This window comes from Procambarus clarkii, chromosome 1, assembly GCF_040958095.1.
Source record: "Procambarus clarkii isolate CNS0578487 chromosome 1, FALCON_Pclarkii_2.0, whole genome shotgun sequence".
Classification (NCBI taxonomy): Eukaryota; Metazoa; Arthropoda; class Malacostraca; order Decapoda; family Cambaridae; genus Procambarus; species Procambarus clarkii.
The window spans coordinates 34,348,284-34,373,464 of record NC_091150.1 but is presented as its reverse complement, the minus strand read 5'-3'; the positions used below and the strand labels follow the sequence as shown (position 1 = coordinate 34,373,464).

General features: G+C 42.9%; 1 protein-coding gene and 1 long non-coding RNA gene across 5 annotated transcripts in view; both read left to right on the top strand.

Annotated features, from left to right (window-relative positions):
* The first annotated feature begins 3,861 nt into the window (after positions 1–3,861).
* Positions 3,862–13,154, top strand: LOC123760682 (uncharacterized). 4 transcript variants are annotated; one of them, XR_011229212.1, is made up of 4 exons: positions 3,862–4,019; positions 5,779–5,927; positions 8,736–8,878; positions 12,572–13,154. It is a non-coding gene; the product is annotated as an uncharacterized lncRNA (long non-coding RNA). The 4 variants fall into 4 exon arrangements; XR_006773420.2 differs by having other exon boundaries at positions 8,714–8,878; XR_011229215.1 differs by lacking the exon at positions 5,779–5,927.
* An 11,291-nt stretch (positions 13,155–24,445) lies between these two features.
* The window catches only part of LOC123764502 (tudor domain-containing protein 1), a 44,351-nt gene continuing 43,615 nt past the window's right edge, over positions 24,446–25,181 (top strand). Inside the window, exon 1 of the mRNA XM_069327615.1 lies at positions 24,446–24,464. The gene's annotated coding sequence lies outside the window, so the exon portion shown is untranslated. The remainder of the gene's footprint in view (positions 24,465–25,181) is intronic.

The following is a 25,181-nucleotide window of genomic DNA, read 5'->3' as shown; positions in this document are numbered from 1 at the left end:
TGAAATTCACCTGTGTTCACCATGTGTGGAGACCCATGCATTCCCCATTGTTCCTTTATCAGGTTGTTGAGCCTTTCCAGCATATGCAGCTCCAGGGAAGAGTGGGGGGGGGCAACATGCTTCTTTGGTGGGGAGATGGATAAAACAGGGTTCAGTGGTTTTTTTAGGGAGCCGGTGGCTGAGCGGACAGAACACTGGACGCGTGATCCTGTGGTCCCGGGTTCGATCTCGGGCGCCGGCGAGAAACGATGGGCAGAGTTTTTCACCCTGATGCTCCTGTTACCTAGTAGTAAATAGGCACCTGGGAGTTGGGTAAATACTGGTTCAGTAACAGGGTTGTTGATTTGTGGAACCAATTACCGCGTAACGTGCTGGAGGTGGGGTCCCTCGATTGTTTCAAGCGTGGGTTGGACAAGTATATGAGTGGGATTGGGTGGTTATAAATAGGAGCTGCCTCGTATGGGCCAATAGGCCTTCTGCAGTTCCCTTTGTTCTTGTGTTCTTGTGAGTTAGTCAGCTGTCACGGGCTGGTTCCTGGGGGGTGGAAGCTTGGTCGAGGACTGGGCCGCAGGGATACTAAAGCCCCGAAATCATCTCAAGATAACCAGTGTGGCCCACCTGAATCAATCGGCTCATCTGGTTAGGTCACCTTGTTAGATATTCGGTCAAGTGGGCGTTGCAGAATTGGTATCCCCATCAATCCCTGGGATAATATTCAAACCCTTCAATGATTTGAATATGCAAAAAAATATGCAAACCCCATGCATACTTTTTTTTTTTAGATATATACAAGAGTTCTTCCATTTTTGTACAGCCACTAGTACCCGTAGCGTTTCAGGCAAGTACTTAATCCTATGGTCCCTAGAATACGACCCCCAAGTCGTGTTTACAACCAAGTACCCATTTTACTGTTGAGTTAAACAGTGGCTACAATTAAGGATTTGCGTCCAGTCAATCCTTCCCAGCCAGGATACGAACCCAGGACAAAGCGCTCGCGGAACGCCAGGTGAGCGTCTTACCCCTACACCGCGGAGACTGGCGGTGTCTATTATCCCCCGAGATTGCCTATGTGCTTATGCCTCTCCTTATTGAGCTAGGCCACATAGTGAGTATAGGGCAGTAAAATCCAATTTAACCTTATATGTTGCCTCCTGAGCTCTTCTCAGCCCAGGCAACTAGGCTCCTTAATTGGACTGTGATAGATCTGGCTTCATACCTCCAGCTGTGGTTGGCTCAGGCTAGACTTCATCTTTGACTATCCTTACTGATCTCTCGGTCCTACTTCAGTATGCAATTTACTGCAGTATTCGTCTATGCTGTGTAATGATCTGACATGTCTACCGTGACTTTAGCTGATGTGCAGTCTACCTCAACCTAACCTAAACCAAAACACTAAAGTAAAGTGGCCAGGTTGACTGCATGCTAGTATGGCACCAATCTGCCATCCTCAGCCTCTTCCTTAGCAGGGTTGCCCTCTAAGTCCCCCGTGGTGACTAATTCGTTACCTGGGGTGACTAGGTCTTTGATGGTTATTACAACACCTTCTGTCCCCTTCTTAGGGAGGTCCATGGGGACATACTCACAACCCCTGCTACATACCATGGTCTATTTGGCCCCGTTACATGGCCAAAATATTTTGATGTCTGCCATAACTGTATCAGCCCTGACAATTTGCATACACACCTTGTTGACACACTGGATTCACGCATTCAATTTAATCCCACCTAGATTGGCACTTGTATTGTTGAGGCCTCTTCTAAGGCGGTGACCACCTTCCTAGATGCATTATCTTGCACTTGTGAGGCCCCCAGTTTGAGTCTCCAATAATGTCCTGTTGAATGCCAGCATCAGCACAGTCCTCGTACTCCTGCCCCACAGTTCTGCACCAGGAACAGGAAACTTTAAGGTTATTAAATATATTCTTGAGGCCTAAGGTTTTCCTATCCTCATATACAGTCGATGAGTCACAATAACATGGCTGAAGATATGATGACCAAACCACACTCCAGAAGATAAGGAGACGACGACATTTCGGTCCGTCCTGGACCATAATCAAGTCAACTATCGAGACGGCGAAAAGTCGTCGTCTTATCTTCTGGCGTGTGGTTAGGGCGTCGTAATGGCTTGGCGCTCTCTTTGCTCGATCCGTCTCACAGTCGTCGTCATAGTCCTCTTAGGATGGTAAAGATAACTTTTTGATAGTCGGTGTCTCCCATCTTTGGTAATTCTTGTTGGTGCCAGATGCACTGTTCAGGAACACATCCCATCACTTCTTGGCAATAGGTGCTTGAAATTTCGGGCATGGACCTTAATTGTAGTAACTAGTGTCTTTATCTCTTGTGTGGTTCTCCTGAACCACACATGCTTGGTCAGAATGTTCTCTCTATGTTCACTGCATCAAGTGTAGTGATGCCCCAGGCCGTCCTCTTCAGTTGCCACTACGGACAGAAAATTATGTACTAGAACGTCCGACCCTAACCTACCACGCGACCCACCCGCAGAAAATGTGAATATTTGTGAGCTCTAATATTTATAGTATATCATATTTTCTCTATTGGGAAAAAACTTTTCTTGTTGTCAAAACTGCGATGTAATTATTCGAGAGGACAAGTTGGATGGCCACTGTTTTATCAGGTATTTGTCGACCCTATACACTATAAATACACTATACACTATAAATTTAAGCAAGATCTCGTGCATATCTTTCCCCAAGCAAGACACTTCACTTTGTTTCCTTCATTCCGACCGTTCCTCGCGGTCACGTGTCCCTCGATAGAATTCTTGGTGAATTGGATACTTTTTATATCGTTCGCCTTATATGTTTCTGTTCTCATATTTGCATCCTTAGTGATATTTAGCGCCCTATGATTATTCCGCACATTTATTTGATGGTGCTACATAGCCTTCCCGGCTTGGTGCCTTCTTTTGATAATTACTTACTTATTTCCTTCACTTCTCGCATGACTTATGCTCGTGCATTACGAGCATAAGTCATGCCATAATGACACTCCACGACCACCTCTACCTCTGCTCCTCTACACGCACTCCTTTACATCACTGCCCTTCCCTTTCTCAGGTCCGCAACAGTTTCGAAGCCTTAAACCCCGACACTTGCATTAAAGATGTTAATAATAATAATTCTTCCCTCACTCCACTACGATCGAGACCGTCGGTGTCACCGGCCAACGTTTCCTCCCTGCCTTGCCTTGGATTACCTTACCCGTTCCTACTCAGCCTGGCCCGCTTGACAACCCCTCCCCGCCGCTGTCCTTACCGGACTATGTGGGCTTACCTACGCTCGTTACCAATAATAAAAGGGTAGACTGGGAGACAATAAACAGGGAACTTACAAACATTCTGTGGGAAACTGTTCTAATAAAAAGCCTATAGAAGGAATAGAAAAATTGACTTCGGAAGCATACTAAGTCAAACATGTTCCTTTGAGGAAGGCTAGAAAGAGGTCCAGCGTAGAAAGAGAACGTAGACGACACTAAAAAAGGGGGAATCTGATACCTTTGAGATCGCTCACCTAATATCCTTTTATTATATTTAGCAAAATGCATTGGCACTTTGAGTTATATTTAGCGCCTCTTGAATATCCAATCACACAGGCGGTGCTACATAGTCTTCTCGGCTTAGCGCCTTCGTTTGATACTTGTCTGCGGACTGATTCCATCCAGTGACTCTTAAAAACAAAGGTTTCCATTACATTATAGAATATAAATTAATTTTTATTTGCTTGGCCAAAACGACAAAGTCATCACAAGAATTTAAATATGGTGTACAGTATGACAGTTAAAAGATTCAGCTGCTGTTGACAAATACACTAGGGATTCACAGCTGCTTTCCGCCGACCAGAGTTCGGTGGTTCACGAGAGGCAGTAATGTTTGTTTGGCAATTATTGTTGCATTATATGTCCAGTTGACGCCATGTGCTGAGGAGCGGCGACCTGGGCTTCGGAGAAGCTATCATTGAACTTGGCCTCATATATGAGCGACTTTTGACTTGGCACTTGAAGGTGAGTGACCTCTGACCTAGTAGTTTAGATTGTAATGTTAACATTATGGCTGTTCTAGACCATCCCCCCAGTGCTGTCCCAACACCCCCCCCCCCTCAGTGTTGTCCCAGAACCCCCCCCCCTTACCCTCTCAGTGTTGTCCCAGAACCCCCCACCCCCGAGAATGAGGATATGTTAATATCACGCCCAGTTCTTCCTCACCGATGCACGCGATCTCTACTGAGTACATTTAATTCGTTGAGACGTGATGGCCCAGCAAAGTTTGTGGAAAATTTGACATGGAGCTTCTTATTGCTACTTTAGTCGACGACCATCTAATTGATAGTGAGCAGTATTCTGTGGCAACGTAATTGTGCACGGGTTTTGGATAGCTGTGCCTTCACAGAAACAAAAAATAGCCTTTGTTGTAAGGGAGAGAGCATGTTATATTAGATGATGCTAATTAATGTTGCTTGTCAAGTAAGTAATTATCAAAAGAAGGCACCAAACCGGGAAGGCTATGTAAGTGGCTTGTCAAGTAAAATGCTGGCAGTTCATCCACTCAGCTCTTTTATTGCCAATGACTGATTGTTGCCACAGGAGGCGGATAGTTTGTTGTGCACCCCATACTCGTCCTGTGAGCGGTAGCGCAAAAAGGATTACATAGGGCACATCAAGTTTTAATCAGATCTTGGCGGAGATTTTTACATTCATTCATAATTAATTCATTGTGTCTGGGGACAGACAACCAGTTTATACATACAGTATATGTTAGGCTTGTATCGAGGTCCCCCCCCCCTCCCAAGGGATAAATTACTGACCCCCCTCCCTCCTTCCCCTGGTTGCAACCCAGGGAAAAGGGAAACGCGCCCAGCCATTTCTTTCCCGCCCGGGATTCGAACCCGGAATTCTCTATTGTGCAACCCGTCCTCGACTCAAGTCCATTACATCCAGCGGTCGCCCCCACAGACGCATTCATGAATTTTAACATGCTGTTCATTTAAAACAAAAATTTTCTCAAATATAAATTAATATTATAATATATTAGCATATTGTGCATATATAGACATAGGTTAGGTTAGGTTAGGTGTTTAGGTTCGGTTGGCGATTATTTGGATTTGTAGTACGTGGGTGAAGCATTTATAGCGATGTGGTTCGAACAAAACTCGTCAGTGAAGCACTTGTTCCAGAAGTGTTCGAACGAAATCAGTTGTGAGTCGTGTGTAAACCGTTTTTCATTCATAAACAGGGGGTTTGGCAGGTGGATGGAATCACTTTTAGATCTTTGTTTGGAGGACGGGCTGTATTGTGAGTCGAGAATGAACCCGACTGTACCATCCGCAACTTTTTAGCACCTTTGTTACGCAAACAAGAGGGCACAGGTGGAAACATAGTACCCAAATGAGCCACAGGGACGTTAGAAGGAACTTTTTAAATGTCAGAGTAGTTAACAGATGGAATGCATTAGGCAGTGATGTGGTGGAGGTCGTCTCGATACACAGTTTCAAATGTAGATATGATAAAGCCCAGTAGACTTAGGAATCTATACACCAGTTGATTGACAGGTGAGAGACAGTTGAGACAAAATTTGCTGCGCCAAACTCAACCCCCGCAAGCACAACTAGGTGAGTTTGTAGTTCACACACATGGCTGCAACGGCCGCGACAACACAGACGTCTGATAATGTTTGGGATGTGCAAAAATTAAGTAAACGGTGTGATAGCCATCACGCAAATAAGTTAACATTTGAAGAAATTATCATAGTGTATGTTCTAACCAGAGCGACAGAGCTGGCGGCGGAAGCAGTAATGGCAGTGATAGTGTTGATGGCGGCCACGTCTTCCTCAGTGGCTCTCAACCCACAACACCAGCCACTCTTTATAACCTCACACACCACCTCGGCTCCGCAAACCTCCCCTCGTCATGATGGTAATGCTAAATCAATAATATTAAGATTAATATCGGTAATAATAATAGTAAACATGGTTGATCGCTTTCATTCGTTCATTACACACACACGCACACGCAATCCAAGCAAAAGTAAGGTAATGAAACTAGGTGGTGGAAACAGGAGGCCAGATACTGGATACCGAATGGGAGATGAAGTCCTTCACGAAACGGAGAGAGAAAGATCTAGGAGTTGATATCACGCCAAACCTGTCTCCTGAAGCCCACATAAAAAAATAAAATTGGTTGCGTATGCGAGGCTGGTTAGCATCAGAATAGCCTTCAGGAACTTGCGTAAGGAATCTTTCAGAGCCTTGTATACCACATGTGTAAGGCCAATACTGGAGTATACGGCCCCAGCATGGAGCCCGTACCTTATCAAGCACAAGACGAAGCTGGAAAAAGTTCAGAGGCATACCACTAGGCTAGTCCCAGAACTAAGAGGCATGAGTTACGAAGAAAGGCTGCGTGAACTGTACCTCGCATCGCTGGAAGACAGGAGAGCTCGGGGAGACATGATTAGCAGAGGAATTGACAGGGTAGATAAAGATAAACTGTTTAACAGAGGTGGTACGCGAACAAGGGCACACAGGTGGAAACTGAGTACCCAAATAAGCCACAGGGACGTTAGAAAGAACTTTTTCAGTGTCAGAGTAGTTAATTAACAGGTGGAATGTATTAGGCAGTGATGTGGTGGAGGCAGACTCCATACACAGTTTTAAATGTAAATATGATAGAGCTCAGGAATCTGTACACCAGTTGATTGACAGTTGAGAGGCGGGACCAAAGAGCCAGAGTTCAGCCCTGGTGAGCCCTCAGCAAGCACGACTAGGTGAGTACGCACACACACACGTAATGCTCACGTGTTTCCGTGATTATTTCTTGGGTCTTGTCAAGAGATCAAGAACAGTCAATTTAATAGTACAGTGAACAAGGTTCGAAGGCAAGCAGGAAGATGCGAAGAGCAAGTCGAAAATGAATACGCTCAATTAGGAGAGAATTAAGCAGTTAGTTGCTGGTTAAAAATGACTTTGCAGCAATTTGACTAACCAAATTACCAGTCACACGAGATTAAGAAAATGTGAAAATTAAATCGTGGCAAGGAAGTGTGCAAGTCTCCTGGAGCCGCACCCAAAATTCTTCAGATCATTGTGGTAACCTGAGAGAGTGTCAAAGGAGTTAGGAAAGCTGCAGAGCTGCATCAAAACTACAGTGACACATTAGACTTGGGAGATCAATGGCATTTGGATGATGGGCAAATTCAAATTTTTATTCAGGTAAAAGTACATACGTAGATGATGAGTTACAAACATAATGTTGGATTTATAGATAGAGCTAATACTTTTTATTTATTTTATTTATATATATACAAGAAGATACATTGGGATTGTGAGGATACACAGCATAGTAATTACATTCTTATAAAGCCACTAGTACGCGCAGCGTTTCGGGCAGAGGATACTGCCCGAATATACAAAGGATACATACAATACCTAAAGCCTAGCATAGCATTTCGGGTAAGATGTGGGAGGAAAAAAAAAAAAAGAGACACTTAGACTAAAGCTTAAATGTGGAACAGTTAAATGGAACGGAAAAAGCATTGAACTACAGACCAGTATCCTCGACATGCATATTACCCCCGTCCATCCTCTTGTTTTGGTAGTACTGGTAGTGACGGTGAGGACCATCGTACATACACCGACGATCAACGTAATTAGAAAGTAGAAATCGGACACACTGAATTTGGACAGAACGGTAGATTTTATATTTATAGTACAAAGACAAAATAAACTAACTTAACCTTCCTAGGCCTAATACACGCTATCTGAGGTCTAATATAGTACATATACGGGCTATATTAGGCTTAGAAATATTTAAGTTTGTTGTCAAGCAATCACATTACATCTCTACAATTAATAACAGCCTCCACATCACCTTAAGTGACGCTGAATCAAAGATATCTGATTATTTAACTATATACTGTTTTATCAAAGCCATTTGCTGTTTACTCTTCACATTTCGAAAGATTCCATTCAATTCCAAATACATTGCATATGTATTCACACATATACATAATATATATATATATATATATATATATATATATATATATATATATATATATATATATATATATATATATATATATATATATATATATATATATATATATATATATATAATATATATATATATATATATATATATAATATATATATATATATATATATATATATTATATATATATATATATGCATGTCGTACCTAGAAGCCAGAACATACTTTTCGGCCTACTATGCAAGGCCCGATTTGCCTAATAGGCCGAGTGATTTTATTTTCAAAAAATTGTTTCGAATTGGTTTATTTGAAATATTATTATTATATTATTTTAAGAACATAAATTATTGAGTTAGATATGTTAGTTTAGGTTAAGTTAAGGTAGGTTAGGTTAGGTAGGGTACGTTAGGTTCGGTCAAATATTTACATTAGTTTTAACTCAAATTGAAACAAATTAACTCATACATAATGAAATGGATAGCTTTATCATTTCAAAAGAAAAAAATTACAAAAATATATAAATTCTGGAAAACTTGGCTTATTAGGCAAATTGCGCCTTTCATAGTAGGCTAAGTACTGCATTCTGGCTACTAGGTACAATATATAAATATATATATATATATATATATATATATATATATATATATATATATATATATATATATATATTTATATATATAAGGTGAATTTCTCGTACTGTTCATTATCAGTGAATATGAAGTGGTGGTGCAGGTCGGGAAGTGGAGAAGGTGAGCTGGCTACTGTACGTGCTGCTGCTGTTGGCCTGGGTCCTCCTCCCCTTCCTCTCCTGGTTCATCATCGTCTCCGTCACCGTCGCCTTCACCAACTGCATAGAGTTCCTTATAGGAGAAGCTGTAAGTGTTCACATTTCTTGGAAAAAAATACTGAGACAAGAATATAGTCGATCCACGGTCGACTAATCTAAATGGGTTTATGTAATTTATGATAACTTTGAAATTCAAATGATGACCAAACCACAACTCAGAAGATGGAGAGGCGACGACGTTCCCGTCTGTCGTGGACCATTATCAAGTGTGAGAGAAGAGAGGATGTTGTTTTAGATTCAGCTACTCGGAACAGAAAGTTCCAAAGTAGCACGGACTTTGGTGAGCCAGTAAGTGGAGGCTCTTTGGAGCTATTATCTGTATCAATAGCTGATACTAGAGATCTGGGGATGGATGGGTGTCTTCATGATGGATTTCAGCCTCGAAGGGCTGGTTGTACCAGTTATGGAGCTGGTGGGTTAGTGTAAGCCTCTAGGGGTTCCATTTTTTCTTTGGCTGAGTCGTGCTGTCGTTGGAGTTTGGTAAGGTGGCCTCCATGAGGACGTCTTGTACCGAGTAGGTGTCGTACTTGTGGTGCGGCTGTGGAGCTCCTACTAAAATTTCTTCGTCTGAGGAGTCCGTAACCTCCGTAGGTGGTGTTTCGTCTTTCGCCTCGCAACCTCAGGTGTCGTGGATTGGTGATAGAAACTATTTCAGGGGCGTTAGTGGTGCTGTTAGCATTTGTAGACAGCGCGTCTGCTGGCGCGGCTGCTGAGATGGTGATGGTAGGAGTGTTGGGAGCTGGAGAGGGAATTACCTCTGTGCCGCCCGGGTCATGGGGTGGTTCTGGAGTCTGTTGAAATCGACCTCGTGGTAGTGGAGGCAGTGAGACTTGCGCCAGGGGCTATGATGGGGGCAGGCCATTGGCCAGGTATAATGCGTTCAGTTCACTGACAAAACGGTGGTTGTTAGGTCCGACAAGCCTCTCCGCTAGTCTAATGAGACCAGGAATAATGGCTGCACGTAATGCAGGGGGCTGCGAAGGAGCCTGTGGGGCCTTGGGGTTCCCCATTGTGAAGGCTGGGTCGCCAGGTGGGAGGAGCCACTATTTGGTAAGACTGGAAAGTATTCTGGTCGGTTGGTGGGAGCTGAGATGGTGGGTTGAACGCCTGGAGCTCTGGTCGAAGAGGTGGAAGGGTTGTTTCTCTTGGCTTCAACCTGGGCCTTGATGTTTTCCTGTCTGCGGGGGCAGCGGTAGTAAATTGCCATCGTAGACCAAGCAGCGATGGGTTGTTGCCTTGCATATGGAGTAGTGATGATCCAGTGCTCACAGGCTGCACTTCTGGGCGGGGTGCTGACACTTGTTGGTGGGGTGGGAGAGCTCGTAGCACTTGAAGCACTGCTGGAGCTTATGATATTGTTCCTTTGTTACTTGGTGGGGTGGTATTTGTAAGCCGAAGCAGTAGAAACCTTGTGTGGCAGCCTGGTTGGCCGCAGCTATGGTGGTGAAAGTAATCTTCATTGATGATTTATCGGTGCTGCAGAACTCTAGGTTGAATACACACAGGTTCGGATTTTCGCCCTCGATATTGTCCATGATCTCTTGCTGCGGTTGGTCAGCGATCCACTGGCTGGTCCTGCTGGTAAAAACAGTTCTTCCGGCCAGGCACTGATGTGGGTAGTGAGAATGTAGGTGGTGCTCCTTACGAAGAACGGCATCGTTGGTCAAGAGTTTTTCTAGGTCTTCCTCATATGAAGAGAAGAGCACGATATCATCACCTTCCTGACTAATGTCAGTGGGTGTGATGCCGGCCACGTCCTTCAGGACCTTCAGAATATTACTTTTCCTGAAAGCATGACCGTCAAGGGGAGTAACTTTAGACGTTCTAACCTTTAGACGGTTGGGTCACATTGTGTCCACACCCTCAACGGGTAGCAGCGTGTGCGAACAATCTGGTTGGAAGAGATGATTGACTGATTGATAAAGATTTAGCCACTCAAGAGGTGGCACGGGCATGAATAGCCCGTAAGGAAGAGAAGAAGGTAGAGGCAAATATATAAGGTAAGAGAGTAAGATGAGAGGTAAGGAGCAGGTAAGAATAACGTAAGGAGCAGGTAGGAATAGGATGAATGTAGGAATCAGGTAAGAATAGGATTAATGTAAAAATAAGGTAAGAAAGGTTGAATGTATGAGAAAGGTAAGAACAGAATACATGTAGGAATAGCAAGAATGTAAGAATAAGGAAAGAACAGGATGAATATAAGAACAAGGTAAGGAAAATGTAGAATGTAAGAATAAGGTAAGTGTTCTTTAATGTACGGCCAGTTTCACTGTTTCTTCAAATTCAAATGTTTTATTCATAGAAGTTTGTACATTAAATATGTCGGGTTAGTTTACACAAATTTAATTTCCGTTGTCGAGGACAGAGAAAGTCTAAATTGTACTTAGCCTCATAACGAAGTATCCTCCCCCTAGATCGAACGACTGACTTTACCCAGGACGCAACCCACAACAGTTACCTAACTCCCTTTCGTGCTTACAGCTAGGTGAACAGACGCACCGTTTCCGTCCCGACTCTTTCGCCTTTGCCCTCTTTGTATCCCTCCCCTTGGTCTTCCCCTCTACTCTCAGAAAATATATTATTATGATCGCTAAAGGGGAAACACATCATATATTTTACACATGACTCCATGAAAATAGCATGGGGGAGTGGGGGGGCCTATGTAACTGGTAATATTTCTTAAAGGATTTAACTTAGGCTAATCGAAGTCGGCCTATGTCCGTTCTGTACCCCAGAATAGTTTCCCTGCAATGTTAAGCGAGTTCTAGCCCCAAGAATCTGCCCGCATAGTTTGGACAAAAATAGACAAACATTATTTTTTTATAATCTTTCTCTAAAATTTCTTTTGTATGCAAAATATGTGATCTGCCAGCTATATATATATATATATATATATATATATATATATATATATATATATATATATATATATATATATATATATATATACATATATACTCCCAGGAGCAACGCAACTGGTAACTACAGGGCGCCTTAATCCGCTTGACCATGACAAAAGGAAGTGATAGCCAAGGCTATTTGAACCACTTCCCCGCCGGCAACTCGGATGGTAATCTTGGGCATAGCATTTCACCAAATCACCTCATTCTTTGGGGCACACGTGAGGAACACAAATGCGAACAAATTTGCGTTGCGTTGCTCCTAGGAGTATGGGTTCGAGTCACTTCTGGGGTGTGAGTTTTCAGTCGCATATAGTCCTGGGGACCATTAAGGCTTGTTCGCATATATATATATATATATATATATATATATATATATATATATATATATATATATATATATATATATATATATATATATATATATATATATATATATATATATATATATAAAGGGGGCATTCCATAGCCCCTTTGGGCTGGACGGTAGAGCGACGGTCTCGCTTCATGCAGGTCGGCCTTCAATCCCCGACCGTCCAAGTAGGTGACCATCATTCCTTCCCCCCGTCCCATCCCAAAACCTTATCCTAATCCTTCCCAGTGCTATATAGTCTTAATGGCTTGCCGCTTTCCCCTGATAATTAAATTATCACTATTTTAAGACCATTGTAAGTCGTTATTAAAATTAATAAAATACACCGTTTCCTCTTAAGGGAGAAAATTTATTTTCACTGAGAAGAATGTTGTTGTTGAATTATATCTGTAGCGAGTTAATCACGTACGTTACATATCCTTATTTCTGTTATTATACACCTTTACAGGCTTTAGCTGCAGTGACTAATGGCGTCGGTACATTGTTCATAGCAGTACAAGCCTATCGCGGTATCCTCTTCTGACGTCGACTGTGATGAGACTGACATGGACGCCCCCTGCAGCGTTGACGCTCTCAATACAGACCAAGCTGCCTCCTCTTCACCACACTTCTCCAGCCATACACAAATGATTCATGCCTTTTTTTTGCCGTATACAGACTGCATTAAGTGATCGCATACGCCATTCACCACCAGATGGCAGCCACCATGACTGAAGTAACGGCACTTCAAGCGCCTAAATTATTCCTAGGCATCTATTGAGGCTTTTTACCGGCTGTGTACTCCATCGCCGGCGTCTTGGCTGTCGGAGAGCAGCAGCCTCTTGACGTCAGTCAGCCCTGTGCCCGCGTCACGTCAGTCAGCCCTGTGCCCGAGTCACCCACTCCTCCATCATTGATCGTGAAGCCTGCAAGTACATCTCGACCATTTATCTGGCTGTCAGTGTGTATACATATAGATAATGGTTAGTGTGAATTAGGATAATGAATAGCATTATCACTGCAATAAATATGACAATGTTGAACATGTACAATTTGTTTTGCTTTTCTTTCATGCATCTGGAGCGACACTGTATATTTACTTGAGGGGCCACCATCCCTAGTGGCCTCTACCGGGACAGAACCGGCGTTTTGTCAAATGTCTTCGTCCAACATTTTCCTGATAATTTATCCAGCTGGACTGGATAAATTATCAGGAAACTGCAGAAATGCCTTGGCATTTACGGCTTCGGTGGGTGAGCGATTCCCCTGGATTTATAACCCTATGGGTGAGAAAGCATCTGTTTCCTGTCCTGGATTGTGGTTTATTAAGCCTTGAGATGTAGTTGGTCCCAAAATTTCAAGAAGGTACCAAAATTATTCCGGAACTCGTTCAAAGAAAGGAAACTAGTTGGATGACACAGGCAACTAAGCAGAACTTCTGGAAAAACGTATAAATCCACAATGTACAACGTTGATTATGAGATATACAGAAGGTCACTAAACTCGGCCACCCAAGAAATCAGATCAGTTGTCCATGCATCGGACAGTACATGTCAGTTGATCTGTGTATGAGATGTCTGGAGTGGAATCTGCACTTATTGAATAATACTTTGACTCTTTCAACAAAATTTCAAGAGTAGTACAAAGAACCTGTTGTCCCATTAATTCAATAAATGCCTCACAAATATTTTCCAGGTTTTCCATACATTTTTAGATGTTCTTCTAAGAAAGGGTCAAATTCACTCAGCAGCTCTAGTAGACCAAAATAGTTGCCATTATTTGCTGATACAATAATCAGATTTTCTCCGCGAAATGGCATATCTCTAGAGGCACGAAAGCGAATTACAGAAACCACACGTGTCAACACTTTATGCCAATATTCCTGCTCTGAGGAATGTTACTCATGTAATAAAGAATCTATACTTCCAGTTTCTTTATGCCTTATCACACATGCTGTCATGCACTTTCGATGTTCTTCATTTTCACGTTCTACAATAACATTGCTGTGCTTCCAGTCATTGAACCCCGATGTAGCAAAGGGAGATTCTTTCTTGTATAATAGGCGACATACAAAGCAGTACAAACGACCAAGGGATGGCAAACAGAGTAGCCAATCACATACTGGCCATTCCACAGTTCACGTTTGAACACATTGTTTGATAAATACCTTACCTTCATATTCTCTACTCTAGCTATTTTATACACTCTGCGTGAGTTTGAAAGGTTGCTATCATAATTCTGACATGAATGGCCCACTACGAATCCAGTAATCTATTGTGTTAGTATCATTAATGTTCCATAACCCCGGATCTCTCTCCTGGATCGCCCTTGCTAAGGCTGCAGTAAATAAAGACAGTATTGAATGGAATCTTGAGTTATCAAATAGGTCCCTTAAAAGTGTCATTAGACGAGAACTCCTAGATGGATTTGAAGAAAGTAGAACAGTGCAAACTGGAACTAGTAGGTCCATTGTTCATCACAATGAAATGTGTGAAGTAAAACATGTGTATGGGGCAAGTAACAAAGTCAGTAGACTAACATGTTGTCACAGCTCGTATAAGACTTGGCTACAAGTATCTCTGGCAGTTCGGCTTGTATAGGGATCTAGATGAAGTAAAGTGTAAAGTGTGTGGACATAGGCAGGGACACACACTCGAACACTATATCTTGGATTGTTGTAAAATTGAGCCTTTTAGAGATAAATCTAAGCTCACTCTGTATGATATGGCAACCTATCTTATTACCATGGATAAATTACCTGAAATCCTTGCACTGTACCCACATTTTGCTTCCAGTAGATGAACGACATATGAGATTCAGAAACAAGTAGTGTATTGTGAGGGCTAATAATAAACAGAAGCTTCCCTATGACTCTGTAATATCCCCATTGGCCAAACTATTATGTATTAACGACAAGACCTACCATTAATGTATGATGACTTACTGTAAATATGTAGCTCTTGTAATAGCACTTTCTCTGTAACTAGCTGACATTGTATCTATAAGGTGTGAAGGATTGAAGAAATTGTTTATGTAATAATCTAAGATGAGATCTGATAAAGACCTTTTGTGCCCTCTGTAATGCTTTTATAATAATAATAATAATAATAATAATAATAATTTTTATTTAGGTAAAGGTACATACATAAAGAGATTTTACAAAGTTTGTTGGCTTTATAGAAATCAATTTTGCGCTACCGCTCACAGGATGAGTATGGGGTGCACAATAAACTAGCCGCCTTCGGCGGCAACAATCAATCAAATCAATTGCAAATTCCTTTACTGTCACAGATTTGGGTATTTCCTCTTATAAAATGTCACCAGCAGCAGCAACAGGCAATGATGGTATGTCTGCTGAAACTGGATGATTGGTAGCAGGAATGGATGTAGATGTGGATACTATATCTGCAGGAACAGTACTAGTGGCTGACACTGCAGGAGTAATGCTAATGTGTAGTGGATGTTAGTGTAAACACTGTGCAAATAAAGGGACCTAGTCTATGGAACTCCCTAATGAATTTAAAAGCTGTACAATTTTTGCCTTATTCAAAAACAAAAACAAAAAGTACCTAATTTTATCTTTATAGTTTCCTACCTTGTGCTTTAAACTCACACTGTATCTAGTGCTACCCAATCCTCAATATATATGTACCTAAGCCATACAACTATACAACTTTACTATTGTGATCACTGCCGTCATCTTTTATATATGCTATCAATCAAGCTATCAATGTGCTTTAATATACCTACTAATCTCTCAAATTTTTTTACAATGTACCTGTTAGCATTTTATAAATTTTGCTAGAATTTACCTACTTAATATTATCTTTTAGAATAAGGACCTGCCCGAGACGCTGTGGGGTACTAGTTGTGGCTTTACAAGAATGTAAACACATCGTGCTATGTGGGCTTGCGGGCCGCTCCAAGCAACAGCCTAGTGGACCAAACTCTCACAAGTCAAGCCTGGCCTCGGGCCGGGCTTGGGGAGTAGAACAACTCCTAGAACCCTATCAACCAGGTATCAACCAGGTACTAGGTATCGTGCTATGTACTCTCACAAACCCAATGTACCTTCTTGTATATAAATAAATAAAAAAAAAATGTGGATGCTATATCTGAAAGAATTGTATGAAATATTTACTCATCTCTTGGACATTTGTTACAGAATTGTCTCTGATTTCACGTATCTTTTCGCACTCCATCACATAGTGACGGAGGGTGTGCGAATAATTTTGTTGGCAGTTTACATTTGGTCAGGTCTATATCGGCAGATAATGAGAATGTAAAATGTAATTCAACGAATTACATTTTACAATGAGAATGTAATTCAACGATGTGTAAATATTTAATTCAAAATGATCTGCTACCAGAAATTGTAGCCAAATATCCCCAGTGTGCTAACTGTAGGTAGTAACTAAGTGATTGTAACCTATCCACCGCTGCCCACTGGATGGGGGGCGGTGTGCAGGACAAATATATCAATTGTGACACTAGTTCTCCACATATGTCAGTTGCTTAATTTAGAAGCTGTACTTGTGGTCGATCTCGAACCCATTGTTGATGTGACGACTTATACTGAATTTTGTAACTAACTCATCAAAATTGTAACTTGCTTAGCGAAATGAATTGTGGGGTTCAGTCACTGAGTCCATTATGTGCCTCTGTAACCCTTTCCACTACCGCCCACAAGATGGGTATGGGGTGCATAATAAATGAACTAAACTAAACTATTGCTCTCAGACTTTTTAGTGACAATCCAAGGTTATACTCAATTTCTCCTTTAAAGGCATATTCTTTTGGTAACTCATCAGCTCTATCATGCATTCAGAGGCTAACATGAGATGGAATCCACATATGTTATATGACAAAGAGCGCTGGGAAGACGGGACACCGCGAGCATCCTTCTATGAAGCTTTTGAGATCAGGATTGGCATTATAGTTTAGCGTTTTATATATGTATAATACACATGAGAGAATGTGCAGTGACTTAATGTCTAACATATTCAGAGATTTAAGTAGGGGTACCGAGTGATGTCTGGGGCCAGAATTGGATATTGTCCTAATAGCAGCTTTGTGTTGAGTAATTAGAGGACGTAAGTGATATTGGGTAGTAGAGCCCCAAGCACAAATACCATAGTTGAGATATGGATAGATAAGGGAGTAATAGAGAGTCACCAGGGCAGGGCGTGGTACATAATATCTGATCTTAGAAAGAATGCCCACAGTTTTTGAAACTTTTTTTGATATGTTTAGAATGTGTCCCTGGAAATTCAGCTTGTGGTCAATGAGAATGCCAAGGAATTTGCCATCTAATTTGTTACAAATTTGGGTATTGTTTATTTTGAGATTTATTTGATTAGAGGATTTATTGCCAAACAGAATATAGAAAGTTTTGTCAATGTTAAGGGTGAGTTTGTTGGCAGTTAGCCACAGATGGACTTTATTTAGCTCAGTATTTACTGTGGCATTTAGAGCAAGGGGATCAGGACTGGAATAAATGAAGGTTGTGTCGTCAGCAAATAGAATTGGTTTGAGGTGTTGGGAGGCATTTGGAAGGTCATTAATGTAGATGAGAAAGAGGAGAGGGCCAAGTATGCTGCCCTGGGGAACACCAATGTTGATGGGTAAGGTGGGAGAAATTGTATTATTCATAGAAACATATTGGAGCCTGTCAGTAAGGTAGGATTTGAGGTATTGTAGGGAGTGTCCTCTGACTCCATAATGATGTAATTTAAGAAGAAGGTTTTGGTGGTTGACAGTATCAAAAGCTTTACGCAGGTCCACAAATAACCCAACAGGGAACTCATTTTTATCAAGAGCTGTATGAATCGAGTTAAGCATACTAATAAGTGCATCGTTAGTGCTTTTTTTGGGTCTGAAGCCATATTGGCAAGGGCTAAGTATATTGAGTTTGGCTAGATAAGAGTAAAGCTGCTTATAGATTAGTTTTTCAAAAATTTTTGACAAGTTTGGCAGGATAGATATAGGTCTGTAGTTGTTAACATCTGTGAGATCACCACATTTGTGGACAGGCGTTACTCTCGCTTTTTTTTAGAATATCTGGGAAGGTTTGGAGTTCAAGTGACTTGTTGAAGAGCAAAGCAATTGCAGGGGCTAAAGATCTGGAGGCTTTTTTGTAAATTAAAGTTGGTATCTCCTCAAGGGCACCAGACTTGGTTTTAAGGGAAAGGATTATCTCATTGACGTCAGTGGAATTAATAGGCTTTAGGTACAGAGACTGTGGATAGTTACCTGTAAGATAGTCCTTAATGTCAGTACTGGAAGATGGAATATCATTTGCAACTCTTATTACAAATTCGCTACTTTTTGACTCGTCAGCTCGCTACTTTCAGCAATTTGGTCCTGGCGCCCCTTGTTGTCCCTATAGTATCCTGGATACACCTGACCCCGTGTGTGTGTGTGTGTGGTGGGTACTGACCTCCCCGGTCAGAGGTCAGGGTGTCACCCAGCGCCTGCCATACAGTACAGTAATCAACCATCTACCACAGTGCTGCTTTTTCCGCCGATTGGGTATATTATAGGCTCCGGGTTTGGTTATTCCCGGCACACTGAAAGGGGGGTGGTACATGGGGGGCCCTATACTCTCTGTTGTTGACTATTCCTTCATCAACAACAAAACTGACAACATCAACACTCAGGTATGACTTCTATTTTGATATATTTGTGCCTCTCTAGCAGTATCGGTGCTGGGTTTGAGCCCTGGGGGAGGTGTAATGGTTCTTCCTTCTTCGCCCAATAGTAAATAGTAGCCGAAGCCGTAATTGTCTAAACTCTGTTAACCTTCAAAGATATTCAAGACAAAATTGGGAGGGGGGGGGGGGAAGAAATTATAAAGGGAAAGGGCCAAACCATTATGGCTATATAGCACTTGGAAGGTGGTCAGGATAAGGATCTGGGATGGGACGGAGGGAAGGAATGGTGTCAAACTACTTGGACGGTCAGGGATTGAACGCCAACCTGCATGAAGCGAGACCGTCGCTCTACCGTCCAGTGCAAGTGGTTGGGCTGTGTCCTCGTCGAGGCCTCTAGCGTTAGTGGCTCTCGGGTAAACTGGAATAGCTGGTTTGGTACCCCATAGTTGGGCAGAAACAGCTTAACAGGAAGGCTGTTAAGCTTATTGAAGTTCCTTTCTAGGTCAACTGTACCTACCTTTGTCAGGATGCAACCCACAAAAGTTACCTCACTCCTGGGAACCTACTTACTGCTAGGGAAATAGTGGCAGTAGATGAAAGGAAACAGAGCTCAAACACTTCTGTACTGCCATGGTAATTGAACCCCAGGACCTTTCGTCTCTGACATGTTTGTGTTAAGTACTGTTCTACGCATGGGGAAGTGTGGTAAAATAAATAAATATAAATAATGATAAATTTTTATTTAGGTAAAAGTATATACAGTACTGTATAGTAAATGAACATCGTGTATAAGATTTTATTTTGAGAAGTGAGAGCCAGTGTAGTTGGTTCACAACCGAAAAGTCTGGAGCTCTATTCCTGTGTAACTGGACAGCATATTTTCTGATCAGGGGGAGAAAGATACTGGCAGTATGGGGCTTTAAATTTATTGAAGATTAAATTCTGCAAAACATGTAAATATATAAAGTTCAAATATATAAAGTAAGTAATTATATAAAGTTTATATTAAACACGGTTTATATTATAGACTTATAACAAAGTTTATATTATATTAAACTTAATATTGAACATGTAAATATATAAAGTTTCAAATATATAAATTAAGTAAATATATAACGTTTATATTAAAATATATAAAGTAAGAATTAACAGTAACAATTCCAAGTCCGAGGACTAGATTTAACTTAAAAGGTACACCCGTAGTAAGTATGAGACCTTAGCCTATAGTGACATGGAAACTAATTCTGCAGAACCCTAAAGGTTTGTAACGGTTCTATTGTTACGTAAAGTATGGTGACAAATAAACACAGACACTAAGATACTATATATATATTTGGTCGAATATACAGAAGTACACAGGTGATACGTTGGTGTGAGTTGAGCGCACTGAGCGTTTGTACAGTATCTCGCAAGTGTCTGCTCTAGACCACACTTGAAAGTAGACTAGTTAATGTTTGCTATTCTTGCCGCTTATATTGCTCGGGCAACACCTCACCGTGCTGCCCGGGCAACGCCTCACCTCATTCATCTCCAAAGGTTGACAGGAATATTAACACTATATTTGGAGCGAGTATATTATTGGGATAATCTACTCGCTACAGAACTCCCCCTCCCAGGGGATGAAAGGAAAAATACTTGATGAAGGAACTTAGCTGGTCGGTGAATTGTACGCCCTGCTCGCGTTACATAACCATCAAAGTTAACTTCCTCCTCTTCGCTGATGTCATCTAACTGGGGTCGTAGGGTGGGAGGTCGCACAGGATCGTCCGTCGTCGTAGGATCAGGTTGTGGTGCGGCTGGTAACTGGGGTTGTAGGGTGGGAGGTCGTACAGGATCGTCCGTTGTCGTAGGTGGCGGTGCTGCTGGTAACTGTGGTCGAAAGGTGAACTGCGTAGTCGGCGGATGTGTCTCTGGATTTAGCAGTGTTGCAGACGTTGAGACGAAGCCTGGAGCAGAGCAGAGAGCTGAGTGAGGCCGGAGTCGTGGAGCTCTATTTGGGAGAGCGTGGCGGCTCGATTGAGAATTGTGAGTGTCTAAACTCGGGGAGCGAGAGCGTGGCGGCTCGATGCGGTCGTAGTCTGCTGTCTGCTCTGTGTCGAAGCTGTAGCGTCTTGGGTTGATTAGGACTGTACACGCCGAGTACTACATTGTTGACTGGAAATTGTAGTCTGGTACTAAAAGATGTAGGCAGTGTGTGGACAAGCTCGGTGTAGCAGGAGAGAAGAATGTGCATAATTGTTGCGTCCTCGGGTCGCTGGTGGAGCATTTAGATCTGGGGCAGATGGGCTCGGGCACCAGGACATTAGGAGGTAATGTAGGCACGTAGTTATGACAACGAGGTAATCACATCTAGAGCTGAATTGTCCTGAAGGCGACGAAGTGTCGGAAACGCAAGCTGTAAGTCCTGTACTGCGCAAAGGGCTTGAGTCGGCCGAGTATCAAACTGCAGTGAACGTGTAGATGAATCTGATGACAGAGCAGCTGTCGTGGGCGTAGGACAAGCAGTGCCCTGGCAGCGACGGAGAGTCGGCAGGACAAGCTGTAGATCCAACATGATGTAATCATTGATGATGCTGTCAGATGAGTGAGTAACGATCGTGGAGCAGCAAGCCGTAGTAGATGAAAATGCAGAGATGGACGCGATGAAAATCATAGCTGTGGCGAGGGTGTTGGCAGCGTTCCATCACAGCCAACAGTAGCAGTAGAGGTCCAGTGAGAGTCCATGTTGTAGTCCATCGTGGCTGGGTGTCGTCGAAACTTCGTGAAGGTCGAAAATAGCCTCCATCTGCATGAACCAAAATTCTGGCTCATCTGCGTTGTATGCTGGAAACCTGGTAGATAAATCCATGACGAAGATCTAGTTTGTGACTAGGTGTTCTTTTTCACTCACTGGGTCACCAATGTAACGGTTCTATTGTTACGTAAAGTATGGTGACAAATAAACACAGACACTAAGATACTATATATATATTTGGTCGAATATACAGAAGTACACAGGTGATACGTTGGTGTGAGTTGAGCGCACTGAGCGTTGGTACAGTATCTCGCAAGTGTCTGCTCTAGACCACACTTGAAAGTAGACTAGTTAATGTTTGATTGATTGATTGATAAAGATTAAGCCACCCAAAAGGTGGCACGGGCATGAATAGCCCGTAAGTGGCGGCCCTTTTGAGCCATTACCAGTATCAAGAGCTGATACTGGAGATCTGTGGAGGTGCGAATGCACCCTGCATGACGGGAGATGCATTCGCATCTCCCTGCAATGCATCTGCATGATGCAGATGCATTGCAAGAGATGTCTCCCTTGTGAATGTGTTAAGATGAAGATGAAGCCACCCAAAAGGTGGCACGGGCATAAATAGCTTGTAAGTGGTGGCCATTTTAAGCCATTACCAGTATCAGGAGCTGATACTGGAGATCTGTGGAGGTGCGAATGCACCCTGCATGACGGGAGATGTCTCCCTTGTGAATGTGTTTTAATGTTTGCTATTCTTGCCGCTTATATTGCTCGGGCAACACCTCACCGTGCTGCCCGGGCAACGCCTCACCTCATTCATCTCCAAAGGTTGACAGGAATATTAACACTATATTTGGAGCGAGTATATTATTGGGATAATCTACTCGCTACAGGTTAACTGGTACTAGAATTAAGGCCGAGTGCAAATGTGTAGTAATTATATAACACTAGGATATAACAGGCAGGACACAAAGAATAACTAATAAGTGAGACCACATAACACGTAATGTACCCGGCCAAGAGGCCGTAAAAGGCCTAATGGATAAGGAGAAGGGGGTGTGACTACAAGTAGGGCTTACTAGCACCTAGACTGGGCAAAGTATTAGCTGCGGACAGCGGGACACTTGGGGACCGGCGCTGCACCCCCACCGCAGGCCGGACCCCCCCCCCCCCCAAAGGGCGAGTGCCAGCTGGCCGCGTGAGGCACTCAAAGTGGCAGAGCAACAACGTCCCGTCTAACGTAGGATGTGAGAGCACTACTCTTCCGCCTGCCGTCTGCCATTATTTCTGATGTGGCGAGCCCGTCCCGAGACAGCTGGGTGCGGAGCGTAGTCATCTGAAGGCAAGCCTAGCGCCGAGAGGGCTGCGCGTAGGATCCTGGAGAAATCTCGCCTGGTGACAGGGGCGCTTGTAGGATCCGAAGAGTGTTGATTCCTGGCCATGTAAGCGATACCTGATCCAGTCGGTGCGTGCGTCGATTTTTTGTCGCGTAGCTCACCTCCCCCGGGCTGAAAGATATAAGGCAGTAAGGGTGGGCAGAAGCGGCGTGCGGTGTTATCGTGACAGGCAAGAGCGCAGACGAGAGGGAAACCCTAGCTGAATCAATACGGAGACGAAAAACGGGGGGAGGGAGCCCGGCAGCAGGAATTAAGAGAATCCTTAATTAACAATCCTGGATGAATAAAGAGCTTTCCAAATAATTATACTGTAGCAATGAAGGGGGCTAACAATTCTAAGAATCTTCCAGCAAACGGAAGGGGGAAGTACCTTTGCTAAGAGCAAAGGTGGGAGAAAGCCAGTAGGAGAACAGCAAGGAAGCACAAAGCAACTATAACAGGGTAATACGAAACACTATAATTCTTGAATATAAACAATACATATACCAAGAACGGGTATATACAACCAAGCAACATATACATAAACAATAAAATGGAATAAGAACCAATTCTTAAAGCCAAATCTATAACATGCTTGTGTCCTAAGCGGATGTAGAATGTGAGCTGGGAACATTACCCTTGGTCTCTATCCCATCTCTGCCTCCAGACGGGTGATTGGGCTGGATAGAAGCCAAGGAGTCTGCCTTAAGTGGCCGCTGAGTGTAGTCTTGTGTTGTCAATGAGCGTCTGCGAGCCGCAGCTAGTACGCCGTGAACTTCGGCTACATCTTTTAGAACAGGAGCAAAGTGAAATCGACGGCAGGGAACTGTCATCCAGTAACTGTAATAAGGATAATAATAAGAATACAATGTCGTAAATAATCGTACAATGTAAGAATACAATGTAATATCGTAAATAACCGATGACGGGAAGTGCCGCAGAATGGAAGAAATTAAGAAAGCAACGCCAAACCATAATAACAATTTATATTTTTAATAAAATAATACTGGAGTGACAGTAACGATACGGAATAATATTAATACTACCATATAGCCCAGCAAATAAGGGAAGATAATAGTATTAACGTAGGCCCAGGGCGGCTGCCTCCCGGCGCCGCTGCGTGCGTTGTAATGGTGATCAGAGGGATATCCGGCTCGCGTTCTCTTCCTCGCCGCAGTAGGGGGGGGGGGGGCTGCGAAATAAGGGAACAGAAGAAGCCGGCGTTGTGCGCCAAGCGAGCAGAGCGCAGGGGAAGGAATAGCGGTTGGAGGTAAGGCCCCTAACCTAATGATAGATGAGGTTAAATTAAATAGAATACTATTACGTAGTAGGAAACAACAATGGCGAAGGAACAAGAAGAGTAATACTTTTTAAAGTACTTTTAAAGTACAAAAAGTACTTTTTGACTCGTCAGCTCGTTACTTTCAGCAATTTGGTCCTGGCGCCCCTTGTTGTCCCTATAGTATCCTGGATACACCTGACCCCGTGTGTGGTGGGTACTGACCTCCCCGGTCAGAGGTCAGGGTGTCACCCAGCGCCTGCCATACAGTACAGTAATCAACCATCTACCACAGTGCTGCTTTTTCCGCCGATTGGGTATATTATAGGCTCCGGGTTTGGTTATTCCCGGCACACTGAAAGGGGGGTGGTACATGGGGGGCCCTATACTCTCTGTTGTTGACTATTCCTTCATCAACAACAAAACTGACAACATCAACACTCAGGTATGACTTCTATTTTGATATATTTGTGCCTCTCTAGCAGTATCGGTGCTGGGTTTGAGCCCTGGGGGAGGTGTAATGGTTCTTCCTTCTTCGCCCAATAGTAAATAGTAGCCGAAGCCGTAATTGTCTAAACTCTGTTAACCTTCAAAGATATTCAAGACAAAATTGGGAGGGGGGGGGGAAGAAATTATAAAGGGAAAGGGCCAAACCATTATGGCTATATAGCACTTGGAAGGGGGTCAGGATAAGGATCTGGGATGGGACGGAGGGAAGGAATGGTGTCAAACTACTTGGACGGTCAGGGATTGAACGCCAACCTGCATGAAGCGAGACCGTCGCTCTACCGTCCAGTGCAAGTGGTTGGGCTGTGTCCTCGTCGAGGCCTCTAGCGTTAGTGGCTCTCGGGTAAACTGGAATAGCTGGTTTGGTACCCCATAGTTGGGCAGAAACAGCTTAACAGGAAGGCTGTTAAGCTTATTGAAGTTCCTTTCTAGGTCAACTGTACCTACCTTTGTCAGGATGCAACCCACAAAAGTTACCTCACTCCTGGGAACCTACTTACTGCTAGGGAAATAGTGGCAGTAGATGA